The following is a 16,363-nucleotide window of genomic DNA, read 5'->3' as shown; positions in this document are numbered from 1 at the left end:
CCCGGCTTCCTCGTGTCATTGTTTCCCCGGGTTTTTAGTTTCTGTTTTGCTCTCTAATTTCCCCGGGTCGCCTTTCGTTGTTTCAATAAAGTGTCTTTCTGTTAGCTCGGAGTCTGCGCCTGGATCCTTTCGTGCCCGCGCACCACGGCCCATGACGGAATCTCTTCGAGGCGGTCTGAAAGTCTTTTTCCGTGGTCTCTCCGAACTCCCCCCACAACCGACTTTTTGCTTGAATAATATAATTAAATATAAATAAATATAAATTAAATATAAATATATAAATATAATTTTATTGTTTAATTGTGAATAAAAAGGGAATAAAATAGGGGTTTATGAGATTTGCAAATCATGGCATTCTGGGGTTTTTTGTTTTTAACATTTTACACACATACACTGGACTCAATCTTATTCATGTTTAATAACAACAGTACAACATTATGCACAGCACCGTGAATGTTGCCCTCTATTCTTCTCCTCTCCTGATGTCTTTTTTTTTTTTTTTGCATATTTGCTGCACTTATACATTTGTAGAGACCCCATTAAATACAAAGTGCAGTTTTAATGTGACAATTTCATTTATTATGGGGAAAAAAAGCTCTCCAAACCTACCTGGCCATATTTAAAAAAGCAGTTGCTCCCTAAAACCAACCACTGGTTGTGCCACCCTTGGCAGCAAGAACTGCAAACAAGCATTTGTAATAACTGGCAATGAGGCTTTCATGTAACTGTGGAGGAATTTGGCCCATTCTCATGTATGTAGTTGTTTTAAATGAGCCACACTGGAGAGTTTTCCAACATGTTTATGCCACTTTAAACCTTAGTTTTGTCATTCAAGACAGTAGCATGCATGCTGTGGTGCAGCGTGTCCAAACAACTACATGTTTAGATGTTATCTTTTTGCATGAGATTCTACATCTCATCCTTTCCCCCAATTTCCTTTTGCATTAAAAAAATTCTAGAAAAAAACCCTTAAAGATCTTATTGTGAAAATTCAGCTCAAATCACTCTCTCTGCTATTTTTCACTGTATGGAAACAAGGAGGCAGACTGTCAGCAAAGTAACACACACACGCACACACGCACACACATACACACACACACACACACACACACACACACACACCTCCGCTCCACACTTTTCTTTTCTGTGCACTCTATCAGTGAGTGGAGGATCGATACCTCTACGCTGAGTCTGGAATCAAAACCTTTTTTTCTGTCACTGACGAGAGGAGGAGAGCGTTTCACACCCAGGGAGGAGGAATACGAGTGAAAGAGGTGGAGGAGGAGACGCAGATGGACAAGTGCTTATGCGGGTGAGTCTCCTCCTGGCTCGGTGCCACGGCCACAGACTCTCTTTGTTTGCCCAGCTACTAAACTAATAGAGATAAAGGCAGATTCCTGCTGGCCCTGAATTAGAAAGTCATTAAAGAATATAAACACACAAGGGAGAACACAGACAGACAGACGCACACACACACACACACACACACACACACACGCTATAAAGTCACTTTACTATATTTTTCTGCTGTTCAGACTGCATGAGTGCTTCCAGCATCCCCTAAAGGACGGATGGATTCTGCACTGGTTCACAAACTGTTTATTGGGGAATTTCTTTGCTATGAACAAATTTTTTTACATATCTAAAAACAATTTTATTCAAACAGTTGGAAAAGAGTCTCCTCCAAACACAACCCCAATGCTCAAACTGCTTCATTGTGGTCCTCTGGTCCTTTGCTAGATGTCACTTTATCCAGAAGAACAGCTTCAGTCTGCCTCTCTTTTATTTCATTTGACTGTTTTAAAAATTGGATGTACAAGGCTGTATTTATACTGTCTATAGAGTTTAATTATAACTGCTCTGTTTTGCACACATTCAGCAAAGCGCTCAAAGAGATGATTACAAGTTATTAAATAAAGCCCGAAGCTTCCAGCTGTGAGGGAACAGAACTTAAATTATTACATATTAAATACACGTTAAGAACTAAAAGTGCGTCAATAAAGTAGAAGAACACAGGATGCACAGTTTGTGTCTACAGCTGTTACTGAAAAACAACAATGGATGCTGAAAAAAGACGAGACAGGCAGCAAGATGGCAGCAGAACACAGGAGGTGCATCGTTCATAATGAGACAGAAAAGTGCACCGTAGTGAGTTTCTTAAATCACTTCAATCATAGATGTGCATTTAAGTGACACTGAAAGCATCCAAATCATTTCCCTGTTTCTAAGCTTGTTAAAGGGAAACACAGTGAAATGTCAGCTGTGCTGGGCCTCGTGGCTGCAGCGCTGACCTGAGCTCTGATTCCACTGTAACAGTGTTTCCTCTCTCGCTGCTATCACACCATTATTACAGAAGCTGCACGCTGGCTGCCAGGAACGAGCGTTTAAAGCTCTCTGAGGTGCAGGCGGCTTAAACAAGCTCATCTGTCAGCTCTGTATTCAGGAGGACAAGCTCACAAATGCAGCTACTCACCCATTAGTACCATTATTATTATTATTATTATTATTGTTATTTTATTATTATTTTATTATTATTATATTATTTATTTATTGTTATTATTATTATTATTGTTATTATTATTATTATTATTATTATTATTATTATTATTATGGTAGGTCCGAGCCACAGTTCCAGTCTGGTTTGACTGGCCTGAAAGGACCCTGTACTGGGAGATGAGCAGGCAGTCACAAGCTCAGCGGGTAAATACAACATGAATACACACACACACACACACACCATGACACACTACACTCACACACACATCACACACACACACGCACGTGTCACAATCAAAGTCAATTACTTTTACACAGCGCACAAAAACACTGTGACGTCAGACACATTCACACTCACACTTGAGCCTAAACTGGAGCAATAAAACGTGTTCATTAAAAAAGTGAGCATATGGAAGCCCCAGCAGAGACATTCTTACTTCGATCTGTGAAAATTCATTACGCATTCTCACAATCAGCGCGTGTGAGAATTCACCGTTTCTCCTCATGTGCAGCTAAACAAAGGCACATGTGCTTGTTGTCGGAGCGGCGTGCAGCGCGGCCTTATTTCAAAGGCACAACTTGAAAGACGACAGACAGCTATTTACAATATTTATACATTTACGATGCTGATACTATGCATAATACGTGTCTGTTTGTTAGTCTGCGTGTGTGTGTGTGTGTGTGCGCGTGAGGAGACGGTGGGGAAGAAAACGGCTGATGAAAAAAAGGTTACTTTGGAAATTCTCTGATAATTGGCGCCTTAAAAGGAGCTCGTTTTTAACTATGTCACCATGACTGCTCGATGACAATTAATCTGTTTGCGGCTGCTTCCTTGGCATCTGTGCCAATTACTTTATATGCTAATATATGTAAATGACATCTCAGATGCCAGTCTCAAGTATTATGCGAGCGGCGTATTGTGCCTTTTTTGTTTTTTTTAAATCGTATTGTTGAGGCTGATCAACAATACGACTTCTTTAAATTTGGAGGTGTGTTAGGTTCTGTATTTCCTCGTGAACCACACGTTCACCTCACACGGATGATACGTTTAGTTTGAAGACCATCGTCTCTGTGGGCTTTCGTCCTTTGAATCGTCTGTAGAGTTACACGTGGATCATTTGAAATTTTATCGGTTTTCATGTCATTTTTCATTTTCTGCTTAAAACACTGAATTTTCAAACCAAATTCAGACAAAACAAAGACACATGTAAATAAATGCATTTATTTATTTACTTAGTTATTATCCAGTAACACAAACTGACACCCACATTTTTGGAGCTAAGTGAATTTCATACTTTTGTACCGACTGACTGAACCCTGTGAGGTCTAATAATCAGACGATGCCACTGATATCATTACGAAATACATTTTTGCTTTTGTCAGAAACCAGGTTAGGATTACTCGGCAACACTAACAGTGATCTAGATTTCAGAGTTCATAATATCTGTTCTTATCATTAGGATGACTCAACAGCACTCGATGCATCGAGACAACCTGCCAGGAGACACGTCTCTGATCAGGCCTCCATGCAGTGCAGGCCAACTGCTTATTCTACACAGAGTGCTTTATGCTGTGCAGACCTTTTGTGGTTGTATTTAGAAGTGAAACAGGAATTTGACTGATTTTTGATTTCCCCAAATTTCCTACAGACATTATGTGAAGGATCAATGATGTCTGTAGAAAATGTGGGGAAATGTGAGGAAACAGATCAGTGTGTCTAGAGTAAAGATAAACTGCACTATACTGTACACTATATTTGCGATTGAAAAATTCATGGATAAAAACCCAAAAACATTTGGATGAAGGAGCGAGCACATACTGAGGCAGCTGTGGCTTATATGAGCAGGTGATCTAATAACCTCTGTGTGTTTTAGCTACAGGGTCTCACAATATTAGAAATGAAGCTGTGACCTTTCTAAAGACAATGTGTTTATTTTAATTAATTAATCAATCAATTAATTATTTTAACAGCCCACTTTACAGACTTTAATGTCACCGGGAGTTTTACATTTCACACAGGAAGTAAGAAATATTCATGATTTATGATGAGTCTCTGTAACACGTTAACCCTTCGTTTGTGTAAAGGACAAAGTTACAGATACGTTGATCACATTTACTGAGGAACCGTCTGATGCTGTGGCAGCTGCCGTGAACCAGTCTAACTGTATTCAGTTGATCGATATATAAACGACTTTGGTCTCCATTAAAAGCTCCCAGTGTACAAGAACACAAATAACTGCTACATGGTAACATTGTTTATATGCCAGACGAAAAGGCTTTACAACAGGAAGTTACAAACCCATTAAAAGTATTTTACAGCTACGTTGTAGCATTTAATAGAGTTATGGAGTGCTGTTCATCATTGTTTATGAACATGTTGTTGAACGCTCCTGTTCAGTGTGGGAAAGCTTAGAAATGTCAGGCAGTGCACACAAAGGATAAAAACAAATGTTCTGCAGAGATGAAGCTGTGACCTTTGACCTTTTCATGGAAGAAGTTATTCAAACCCTTCACACGTTAAATGAAATGAAAACGTGCTCGTCATATATACAATAAGTCCAAACACTCTCCCGCTGCAGTCATACAGATGCCCGTGGGTGGATGTATGTACTGACACGTGCTTGGCTCGGTGGGACGGGTGGATCCAAATGTGAATATGTGGATACAGACAGCTACTATAAATCAGTCACATGGATCCCAGTGAGGCGCCAGGAATGAGAGAAATGATTTGCATTTACAGTGAGGTGTCTCACCGTGCATTCATGAGCATTAACTGTGAGCTGTGAATACATTACACGACCACCTCATTAAACAGAACCAGTGTATGTGAGCTGGGATTTGACTGAACATTCCCAGTGTGACCCGGTTGAAGCTTCGGGTCCATCGGCTGCTCTCTGCTGTGTCAGGAGGCTGTGACCAGTGGAGACGCTGTTACAGTAACCAGCCACAGACAGACAAACAGAGCTGCTCTCCATTGTCTCTTTGCTCTGCAGCCTTCCCTCACACCGACTGAAGATGTCACTGTTGTACACCAAATAGCTGCTCCCTGTTCTTCTCTGTCTGAGACGAGAAAACATGTTTCTGTGTTCATCAGTGAGATACAAAGCTATGTTGTCGTATTTAAGATGTTCGACTGTGAAGTTTTGACAAAGCGGGGGGTACGACAGACAAAAAAACAAAAGAAATCCATCAGAATTCATCCAGCTGGGTGATCTTTAAGAGAGAAACACATTCAAGTCAAAACAACTAAATTACATATTTGAATTTGATTGTTAAGTATATGGCGATAAACTGCATTAACTCGCCGCTTTCCACATTTCAAATTCATCACTTTTCCTTATTTTGTTATTTTGCCGGCAAAGAATTCCCACAGCGAATGAAAATAGAGGAGCAACGACTGCATCCCAGCGCAGAAGTGCTCATTAGGTCAATTATGAAAATGAAGACTGCTCTTTACGGGGCAGGAGGTGGTGCCACACACACGTGTCCGGCTTCACCCACGGCACACGCTGGGTGTTTAGTGCATTTTCATTTTTATTTTTTTCTGCTGGTAATTACAGCATCAATGTTATGATTTGATAATTATACTGAGATATTCAGAAAGACGACAAATAAAAGGAGAGTGAACGTGAAGCTTGAATAAAAGATGAAATCGCCTGTGATCCCGTACACACAAACATCATTGCCGCTCTCGCTCGTGTGCATTTGCACAGACTGAATATCACATGTCATTTATTAACCGTTAGATTTGACATTTGAAACATTTGTTTTCTCTTTTCTTTGATTGCTGCGTTTGTGCTTTGTTCCACTTTTCCTCTTGATGATCTGTGAAAATTCAGGGAAGAGTAAATTCAGCCACACTGATAAATCAGGGCCAGATTATTAAAGATAACAGTCACGAAATTCAACGGGTAAAAATTCTAACGTGGCCACAAACCCAGTTGTGTCTACAGTGTCAGTGCTGCCAGATGTTACTGCTGTGTGGCCGTGAGGCTCGTCGATGTCACGTGTGGATGAAAGACACGAGTAGACATTTTGTATAAAGAACTGAAATTGTGGACACATAAAAAAAATTAACTAAAATGTCACCTCTACCTTAAAATGTTCAAACACGTGTCTGAAACATGTCACAAATATAAGAATGATTTTTACATCAAAACGTCATCATTTACTCAGATTACTGTTATTGTTGCAGCCGAGCGTCAGAGCTGACAAAGCCAAACACAGGTGCCAGTACACTCAGTGTGTGTTACAGTGTTACAGTGTTACAATGTTACAATGTTACAGTGTTACAGTGTTACATCTTTGTAGTAAAAATGAACAATATTCATGTGTCACAGTAACTACTGGACCTCGGGTCACTGCTTCAGCGTCCACTTTAACAACACTTCAACACTGACATGCATTAGTTCCAGAATGTGTCCTGAGATGTAGGAGAACACCTGCGTGGCACGAAGCAGGAAACAAATTCAAAATTAGAAGCTTCTTTGTTTTGGAATAATCTGAGATTCAGGATTTAGAAACCCAAATTCTCAGACGCAGAAAGAAAGTCAGAAAGTGAATTAACAACAAAACATGTTGGATATAGTCACATATGTATGTGTTGTATTTGTTTTAAATGTTATATACCTATGTGGTATGTGACTTTTGTTGCCATGATGCCAGGTCTCTCTTGGAAATGAGATTTTTTAATCTCAATGAGATTTTTTACCTGGATAAATATGTATTCATTTTTGATTGTTATTACTATGTTTATTATTTCATCGTATTTATTATTCTTATTGTATCTCTTACACTTGTGTTGTTCAGCACTTTGGTCAGCCTTGTGTGCTTTTAAAGAGCTGTAGAGATAAACTATGATGAGGATATTTACCTCTGGCCCAGTGCAAACAGGACTCACTTTAAATGTATTTCATTGAAACTCTGTTTAAAGCTTAACTCTACAGCGGTGTTCAGTTTGAGGCTTAACGTGCAGAAGGTTCAGCTAAATAAAAAAGTCACAACTGTTTTTATTGGGACACCATAAAAACACTGTTGTTACTTTATGTGAATAAATGAAATGTCTGTTAAAATGCTTTAATTCCAAGAAACGTTTCCACGATTAACGCAGCACACGATGTGTCGGGAGTCTTACTCTAAAAGGGAATCAAAAGAAAACGAGCTCACAAGTAAGACCAGAACAATTTGGTTCATATAAAAATGTCTCTGAGGAACATTTGTTGGTGATTTTAGAGGGCTTCATTATTTAGCTGTGACGCAGGTATTAGCAGCATGCGCAGCCTTCCCTGGACTTACTCTCTTTGATTCTGAAACTTTCACATTTTGAATGTGTTCATTCTTAACTCGGTGACACACAGCAGCGACTCTCTGGTCTTTCGCTCCCATTGTCTTTGCAAAGGCACCTGAAGGCAGACGTGATCACATGTTGGAAGCAGCTTGGCGTTATTTCAGCTGTGTGCGGTGGCGAGACACGTGTACAGTTGTGTCAGTGCCATTTAAACGACACTGCGTCACTTACATACAGATCTCTGCTTCGGGTCTGGACTTCCTGTCTTGCTGCACCAGTGCGGATAGAGAGAGGAGTACTGGTGTGAATGGTACGGAGCTGTGTCAGCGTCACTGTCTGCACACATCGTGCCCAGTGCAGTGACTATAATGGGCCCATTAAATTGCCCCACCTACTAGTATGTCCATCTCCCTCCCCTTTGCTTCCCTCCGCGCTCTCTCCATCCTACCCTGTATTTATCAGGCTGTGTGACTTTCTAATCCCTCTCTTTAGCAGCCGTGTGTGAAAGCTAACACTCCTCCGTGTGATTATGGAGAGCCCTGGGCTGCTGATTATCTGAAGAGACCACCACAGAGACCCCCGGCCATGCTCTCCTAAGCCACTGATGCTTTAACGCTTTTTAATTGATCTTCACACTTTTACAAGCCCCCCCCCCCAAAAAAAGAAAAAGAAAATAAGCGCAGGTAGAACTGGCTGTTTGGGCTGTGAGAGGCTGCAGCTTTTACTCTTATTCTCTAATTGGATGTAGTTGATTTGACGTTTTTCTTGATGCTGTTTTATGCTGCAGCGTTCATGATGCAGCCATCAGAAGCTCACAGATGATGGTCACGTCAGCTTTAACTGTCTGACACAGATAATCAGACAGTGACTGTAACAGAGGGGACACCGCGGCCTCCACCCTCTGCTCAGCACCTGATGTTCCCTACAGTGGGAACACCACACATTACTGTGGTACTGAGACATGTTGAACAGTGATTGGGGTAAGCTAGCCCAGGAGCAGTCAGGTACAATTGTAAAGCGATAAAGTGGAAACATTTCCTCACTAACTCACTGTACTAGTGACAGATCCACTGGTCCTTATGTGCTACAGCACTTTTGTACTGGTTTTCCTCTACATTTAAGTGCCTCCATACACGTGTGGTCAGCGCGCTTCGTGACGTGGCTAATATGCGACACGAACGCTACACACATTCATGTAAGGCTTTGTTGTGTGGCTCTGAGAGCTTCCTAAATACCACACTCACACTCTGATGGGACCATGAGGGCAGTGTGGGGTTCAGCAACTTGCTCAAGGACACTTTGACGTTGACAGAGGAACTGGGGACAAACCGCTGATCGTCCCACTGCTGAAGAGGCTGTACCGCTGCTCAGTTTCAGCTGAGACGATAGAAAGACGACAGTGTCTATCTAAAGGAGTTAAAAACAATAAACAGCGTCTGTAGGTAAGCCTACGTGAGATCATTAACATTTTATTTAACCTTTTAAAAAACAATTTGAATGAATTATACTTACATTACATACATTTCCCAGTAAATGTGCTTCTTAATGTACGATGGTGTCACACAACAAAAACTGATATTATGACCAGATCCTGGTTATTGTTTTGCAGAAACTGAGCAGATCTAACCAACTGCAAACTAATAACACAGGAGTAAAACATTACACTTTAGGTGCTAAGAGGTTGACCTAATTTAACCGAGTGGGCTCTGGTGGAGCTAAAAGTTATGAACGACTCGTTTTCTGCTATCGGGGAGAATTCACAGTGTCATTAAATCTCCAACCGTCACACTCCCACCACACTTACTGTCAGGATGTTTCTTTTTATGAAAACTAAAAACTTCCTAAATGTTTTGAGCACACGTGAGACGTGTTCTTTGTGTTCTGGTCAGCAATGAGTTTAACTTCAGTCTCATTGTTGAATCATGAACATTCATCTTAAGCGAGGTGACGCCTGCAGTTCATCACACGTCCACAGCCATCCACGCACTCTCATTTTGGTCTGCACGCTTCATTAATGGAGTTGTTTTAAGTCACTGGTTCTCCTGTAACCTAAAGATAAAAGTCCAGTGTAACACAGCAACAATGCTAGTATTTAGTAATTACTATGATATCGACACATTTACATATATATCATTTTCAGCCATCAGCAGTTTTACCTGCTTGTTTGGACACAGAGCATCTCATAAAGCAGTGCTGGCATTAAATGGATGCAGTCGCATTTCATAAGCTTTATGAAAGTTACTAAAATGTCTTCTATTTATTAATCATATTTAAATTTATAGTAGAGACTAAAGTAATACATGCAGCACATAAGAAATAATGACACACCACTCAGCACTCACTGTGTCCTTAAGGGCACAAGCATCGCTCGTTCGCTCCTCGTCTGGCACTCAGATCCTTTTATGCCTGTCCTGACGTCTTTTCTGTTTGTCTTCTAGACTTTTCCAGACAAACGATAATTTATGTTTTGGTAAGCAGCTACAGGTAAAAGATAAATAAATAAATAAATGTGTATTTCAACCCATTTTAATGTAACAGATGGATCTATGGCGACGCCATCGTCATAAAGCTTTCCATGAAACGTGTTGGTCACAATGAACACAAAAGTTCGATATCATAACGACTGAAAGGACAAATCTTTTACTGCACAACATTCAAAGCACCTTCACCAACACCTCTAAAGCGTCCCGTGCTTCTGCAGTTTCATCTGTTAACCCCTCATAACCTCAGTGTTCAACTTTTTTTAGCGCCATATCAAAACAACTGTCACTTCACTTTATACTGTTTTTGTTTATTTGTTTATTTATAAGGAAGCCCAGTAGCTTCCACAACAGTGGTTGCTAGTCTTCCTGGGGCCCAAACCATCAAATACCATCGAATAAAATGTTACACAATGAAGTGGATACAAAATATCCACATCATTTGTCTCTTACATCCACAATAAGGTTTTACAATTCTGAAAATATAAGCATGTGAATATAACAAATAAATAAAAAACACTCAGGGTAAAAATGTTACAATATTAGAGAGAAACCCAACAATCAGACAGTGTTCGGTGATGAGGGGAAGGAAAAACTCCCATTTAACAGGAAGAAGCCACCAACAGAGCAAGGATCAGGGAGGGGCGGAGCCATCTGCTGGAAGGCCAGTGGAGGGTGAGGGAAAGAGAAGTGAGCTCCGGGAGCTTGGACATAAGACAAAAGTCCTTTTGTATACTTTTAAAATGTTAAATAACTTGGGGCACAGTTACCTAACAGACCTTCTCAACGTGCACGGAGAGCGCTCAGATCCTCTCACCAGCTGCTCTTAGTGCAAAGGCCCTGACGAAAGACTAGAGGCGACCGAGCACCTAAACTCTGGAAAAGTCTTCTTATCAATGTCTGCATTTAAAGCACGTGAAGGTCAAACTCCTCTCCATCACCTTTACTGCTGTTGTTTCTAATCAGGTGAGACAGGTGACTTTTTAAGCCGTCAGTAATATCTGTTAATAAAGACAGATTAATCATTTCAAACTGAAGCATTAATTAATGTCAGGACTTCAGTCGGATTCCAGCTTCCCTAATTTCAAACTTGCTTTCGAGCTGCATCCAGACACAGTGAGGATTTAACACAGTTACCAAAAAAACAGAGCTCTGAGGGTGTACGCAGAGTGAACGTAGTTACAGAAATACATCTACTCTAATGACATGCATCCCCCACTGCGGTGCCGTCCATTACTGTCAATGAAAAGATTTTTAAGAAATGATCAGACAGGAGATTTTGGGCAATTCTGCTAAATGTTCAGTTTGTCTGCCACAGATCCTGAGTGTGCCCGAGACCATGTCATGGTTTCAAAAAAGGAAGAATAAATAAATGTAATAATTCAACCAAAATATATGAATATGTTATTATTATAATAACTCAAAGTGTAGTGACATATAGCTGTTGCAGTTATTTCATGGTTACAGTCACATCATCAGTGCTGTCACTGGCAGTGAACTCACCACTGCCGTCACATAATGAGTGCACAGGTGGTGGGTCAGCCACGCTCACAGCACAAACACTGAGGTTGTGTCCAGGTCCACAAACCCAACACGTTGTGTTGCCGTGTTTTACTCAGTTTTATCTATGCACACTGTTCCATATCTGCACAAATCAGTCGTTCTTATTTTTCCACTGTAACTAAGTGGAGACAGCCAAACACATCTTTACAAGAGGAAAATGTTTCCAAGCCTGAATATTCTCAAAGGTGCAAGTGTCTGTAAGGAGCTTTGCTTCGCATTCAAGTAAACTAGTGAAGTGTTCAGTCAACGATTTTTTCTGGACGCTGAACTGATGGACCCCCGATAAGGTGAACTAGGGGACAACTGCAATGAAGCCTAAAGTACAAACCCTGACTTTGGCGAGCCTCCTCTCAGTGCTTTAATAAGATGCGTAGCATCACAGGGAATGCCAGGACTGTGGTGTCTGGTGCCAGCATCGCCCACAACCACAGAAGTGTGTGTGAGGGTTTCTCTGACCTCTCCCACTGAGAGAGGGACTGCTTTAATAAGGCTGCCTTATCTTTATTCACCATGCAACCTCCCTTCAAACACACATGCACGCACACACACACAAGCTGTGGAGTGGGCACTTGCACCCAGCGTCATGGCCGTGGCATGACCACAGCTCTATTAGTGGTCTCCAGGACAGCAGCTGATCCTCTCTCAGGGTCCCTGTCACACTGATGTCTTCATCACTAAGCTGAGCAGACAGACCAGACCTGCCAGCCAGTGGAGGTGACAACAAATCCAATTACCTACCCTCCATGGTGTCTGGACCAGACTTGGGTGGAGGTAAGGCTGGGGGCTGGGTGGAGTGTGGCAGAGTGACAGTGGGACAGTGGAGCAGGTTGCTAAGCTATAGAGGAAGAAGGACATGAAAGACAGGGTGCTAGCACTAGCACGAACTGGCAAACAGGCCTGTGGTCGTGGTTGCAGTGTCGCCGTGGAGGCGGGACTTTATTTCTGAGCCACAGAGCTGTAATCTCAGCGTTTATGACTGTTACGATCTGAACGATAAGGCTTGTGCATGAAGTGTTTAGTGTCAGTGTGTATGAATGGATCAGTCTGTTGTTCACACGCCTCTGTGCACAGTCAGGTCTGTCTCGTGTGTTTTCAGCACCAGGCCACATGTTGACAGGTGAGTGTTGCCAGCAGTAGTTATGGTTATTTTTGGAGTGGGAAACAATAGTGGACACAGTGGGATGCCAGTTACTGGTAATTGTCTTGCTGCAGGCCTCCCACAGCCGCTAATGCCAGTAACTACAAGTCTTATAACTTGGTAACTGCCTAAATGGTCACCTGTACCACACAGTAAGTTCAGCATAGCAAGGATATCTTTTCCTCATCTGGCTTTACTCACTAACTGTTCATCAACTGGAGAGCTGAAGGTTGGGAGCCATGAGAGGTGCTGGGAGCACACGCCCAGTCACAGACAGCTTTACTGGACCCAAAGCAGTGGTGGGTGAGTGTGTAATAGGACATCATGACTAGAACAGTGATTAAAGCAGATAAAATCATCATGTTCGCCACTTCGTTAGAACTGCGCGTTGTGCGACACGGTTTCTGTACGGTCTGTTTCCCGCTGTGTTAATGATATTCCAGTAGAGTCGCTCAGAGACACGTAGGGGATGCTGGAGCCGTCTGAAAACTTCTTCTCCTCCTGTTTCAGTGCTTATGTGGTATTAAAATAATGAACCAGGGTTAGCGCTGGGGTGGAGGTCACAGGTAATCGGCCCTCTGCCTTACAAATGTGTAACTATGAGAAACATGTTGCAATATAAAGCGTCAGATCCCCGTCACCTCCCTGTTAATGGATCAAACTGTCGGATAAATTTAGAAGTAGCAGCTCTCATTTCACTTTGGAACATGAGAGTTTACACACATTTGCCTCTCCTCTTCCTCAGCATCAGCTCTTCAAAGACTTTGACCTCTTGCTCTCTGCAGATAATGACTGCTGACCGTACAATACACCACAAAGCAGTCAAACGTCTTACAGCCCATTCAGGGCCTCTGTTTACTTCCATATCAAGCAGCGCAGTTGTGGGCAAAATGCTAACCAGCTGAAATCTGAACATCAACACTGGTCCCTGCTGATTATCAACACTGGTCCCTGCTGATTGGCTTGGAGAGAACGCGATAAAGACCAGCGCAGGTCGGGCTCGATCTGCGGCATGGACTAAGGTGAAGCACAAGGGAAACGTGTCTGGTAGGGATGACGTGTGGAAGGGAAAGAAAAGCAAAAGGCGGCAAACAGCCAAAGCAGAACTCCTCAGCCATTATGTTTTCCCTCACTCTGTCAGTCTCCTCTTTCCACCGGAGCCCCGCGCTGTGTCGGAGGAGTCCCACCTTATCATCCACAGAGCCTCAGCGTCTGGAATTTCGCCTTCATTCGCTGACTTTGGTGCCCAACCGGAGAAGATCATTCACCACTTCCTCTCCCGACATCCCCTCCATACAGGCACGGGATGATCGATTCATGAGAGGGAAAAGGAGGGGATTTTGGGACAGTGTGTGTGTGCTGTGAGAGTTAGAGGGCCTCTCACTTTTGAAGGTGGTTGAAGTCTTGCCAGAATATTTCGTATTCATAGTTAAATATTCAGTGCGCATGGTGGACAGGGGCAATTTCTGCAGTCAGCCCACCATCCAAAAGTGAAAGGGATGTGGCTTGTGGATGAAGGGAGCTAGAGAGATAGACACGCATGGGGCTTCATGGTAGTCAGATGAGAGGCTGCCAGCTGCTGATGGGTGACTGTTTGAGCGTGGCGCCTCAGGACATGCCCGTTGAAAGGCGATCCGATCCGATACCCCCACTTATGCAGAGTTTATATACATATGCATACATATCAATTGCAGAACTTCCAATGTTTTGGTCATTATGCCAAGTTGTTTGAGCGAGCATCTTGCATGTCTGAATGGGGAATGTAGACCTACTGGGCTATGACCACTGAGAAAAGCCTCCTCCGTATAAAACGACCCCAAATGTAGAATTGCATTGACTGGTGTGTGTCAACAAAAGCTGTGAAAGTGACTAAAGTTTGGATAAGAGAAGTTGCAGGAAGGATTAATCCCAGTGAGGACAACCTTTCTATTCCCTGTGAGGCCAGTAATTATAGTAAAGCTTTTGGTCTTATGTCTAACAGCACTAACTGCTCTTTTACTGACATACAGTTGGTGCTGGCACACATTCTGTAAAACTGTGTGGCTGCACCGTAACAACAGAAACTCAGATGACCTGTGACGTCAGTCTGCTGAAGATACATCAGCACATATTTATAATCAGAAAAAACAGGCCTGCTGTGTTTGTGGTGCAGAAAATGAACCTAATGTTTCACTGCTTTGGGATACGGCTGAACGAGAGAAAAACAAAAATGATCTGACACCAAACTACCAGGTGGATGTAAACCTTGAAGAGCTTTGTGCAGCTGCAGCATTTGGTACTGTTGACCATAATATTTCAAACACGCTGCTGTTATCAAAGTAACTGCACTGCAGTGATCCTCACACACAAAGGTCGTGGAGTTCAACATGGCTTTGTGCTGGGACCAGTACAGTTTACATTACACGTGCGTCTCAATATTACGAGCAATTCATTGATATACAGGCCGATTAGTTAAACTATGTGTGAAAGGTCTGGATGACCTCTGGTTACCACTTCTAAATTCAAATTGCTCTTGGTCTTACAAACTGTGGAGACACTGTGTCTAACCAAATATGTACTTTAGATGGCGTTACTCCAGTAACACTGTGAGTCATTTCCGATGTATCCTTCGGCTGCAAAGACAGAGGAGAGTGAAGCTTTCACGTAGGATTCATTTGCACAGTATCCCTAAAATTGGAAACATCCTGTCTCAAAGTGAGGCTTAAAATTAAATTAAATTAAATGTATTACTTCTAGGCTGGACCACTCCAGTTCATTATTATCTGTTTGGTCTAAAAGCTCCCTGAAAAGCCTTCAGTTAAACCAGAATGCTTCAGCGACAGCTCTGACAGGAACGAGTAAAAATACAGAAAGCGAAGACGACGCTTCTCCCACATTAGCTTTTCTTCACTGGCTTTATGTTAGATTCAGAAATGACTGTAAAATCCTGACTGACAAAATCTTGAATAATCAGGTCATAGTACTTCAGTAGAGAAGCTAACCGAGCGTTGCACTTTCAGACTGCAGGTCGACTTACTGCTCACTTGTACTTCCCAGAGTTTCAAAAGTAGAATGGGAGGTGGAGCCTTTGGCCCCTCTGGTGTGGAAACTCTGTTATTGCTCCCAGTTTGGGTTTAGAAGACAGACACTCTCTGCTTCTAAGATTTAGTTTAAAGCTGGACTTTTGAATAAAGCATATAGTTAGAGCTGGGTCAGGTGACCTCGACCCATCCTGAAGTTATGCTACGATAGATTCAAGCTGCTCGGGGTTCCCATGATGCACCGAGTGCTACTTCTTCAATCTCTTCATTCCACTACTGTACTTAATCATTAGCATGATTAAACTCTGGCTCTCTCCCATGGTGTGTCATATATTACTTATAGGCAGTGTTGGTCAAGTTACTTGAAAAAAGTAATCAG

The 16,363-nt window shown here is 42.2% G+C and overlaps 1 protein-coding gene across 5 annotated transcripts in view; it reads left to right on the top strand.

Annotated features, from left to right (window-relative positions):
• LOC102305603 (SPHK1 interactor, AKAP domain containing) overlaps positions 1–16,363 on the top strand; it is a 161,807-nt gene that overhangs the window by 126,421 nt on the left and 19,023 nt on the right. The window lies entirely within an intron of this gene.

The sequence above is a fragment of the Haplochromis burtoni genome, unplaced genomic scaffold (genome assembly GCF_018398535.1).
Source record: "Haplochromis burtoni strain Fernald_Lab_line unplaced genomic scaffold, NCSU_Asbu1 Contig_160, whole genome shotgun sequence".
NCBI classification, from domain to species: Eukaryota; Metazoa; Chordata; class Actinopteri; order Cichliformes; family Cichlidae; genus Haplochromis; species Haplochromis burtoni.
The sequence above is the reverse complement of the archived record's forward strand: the minus strand, read 5'-3'. Positions and strand labels throughout refer to the sequence as shown.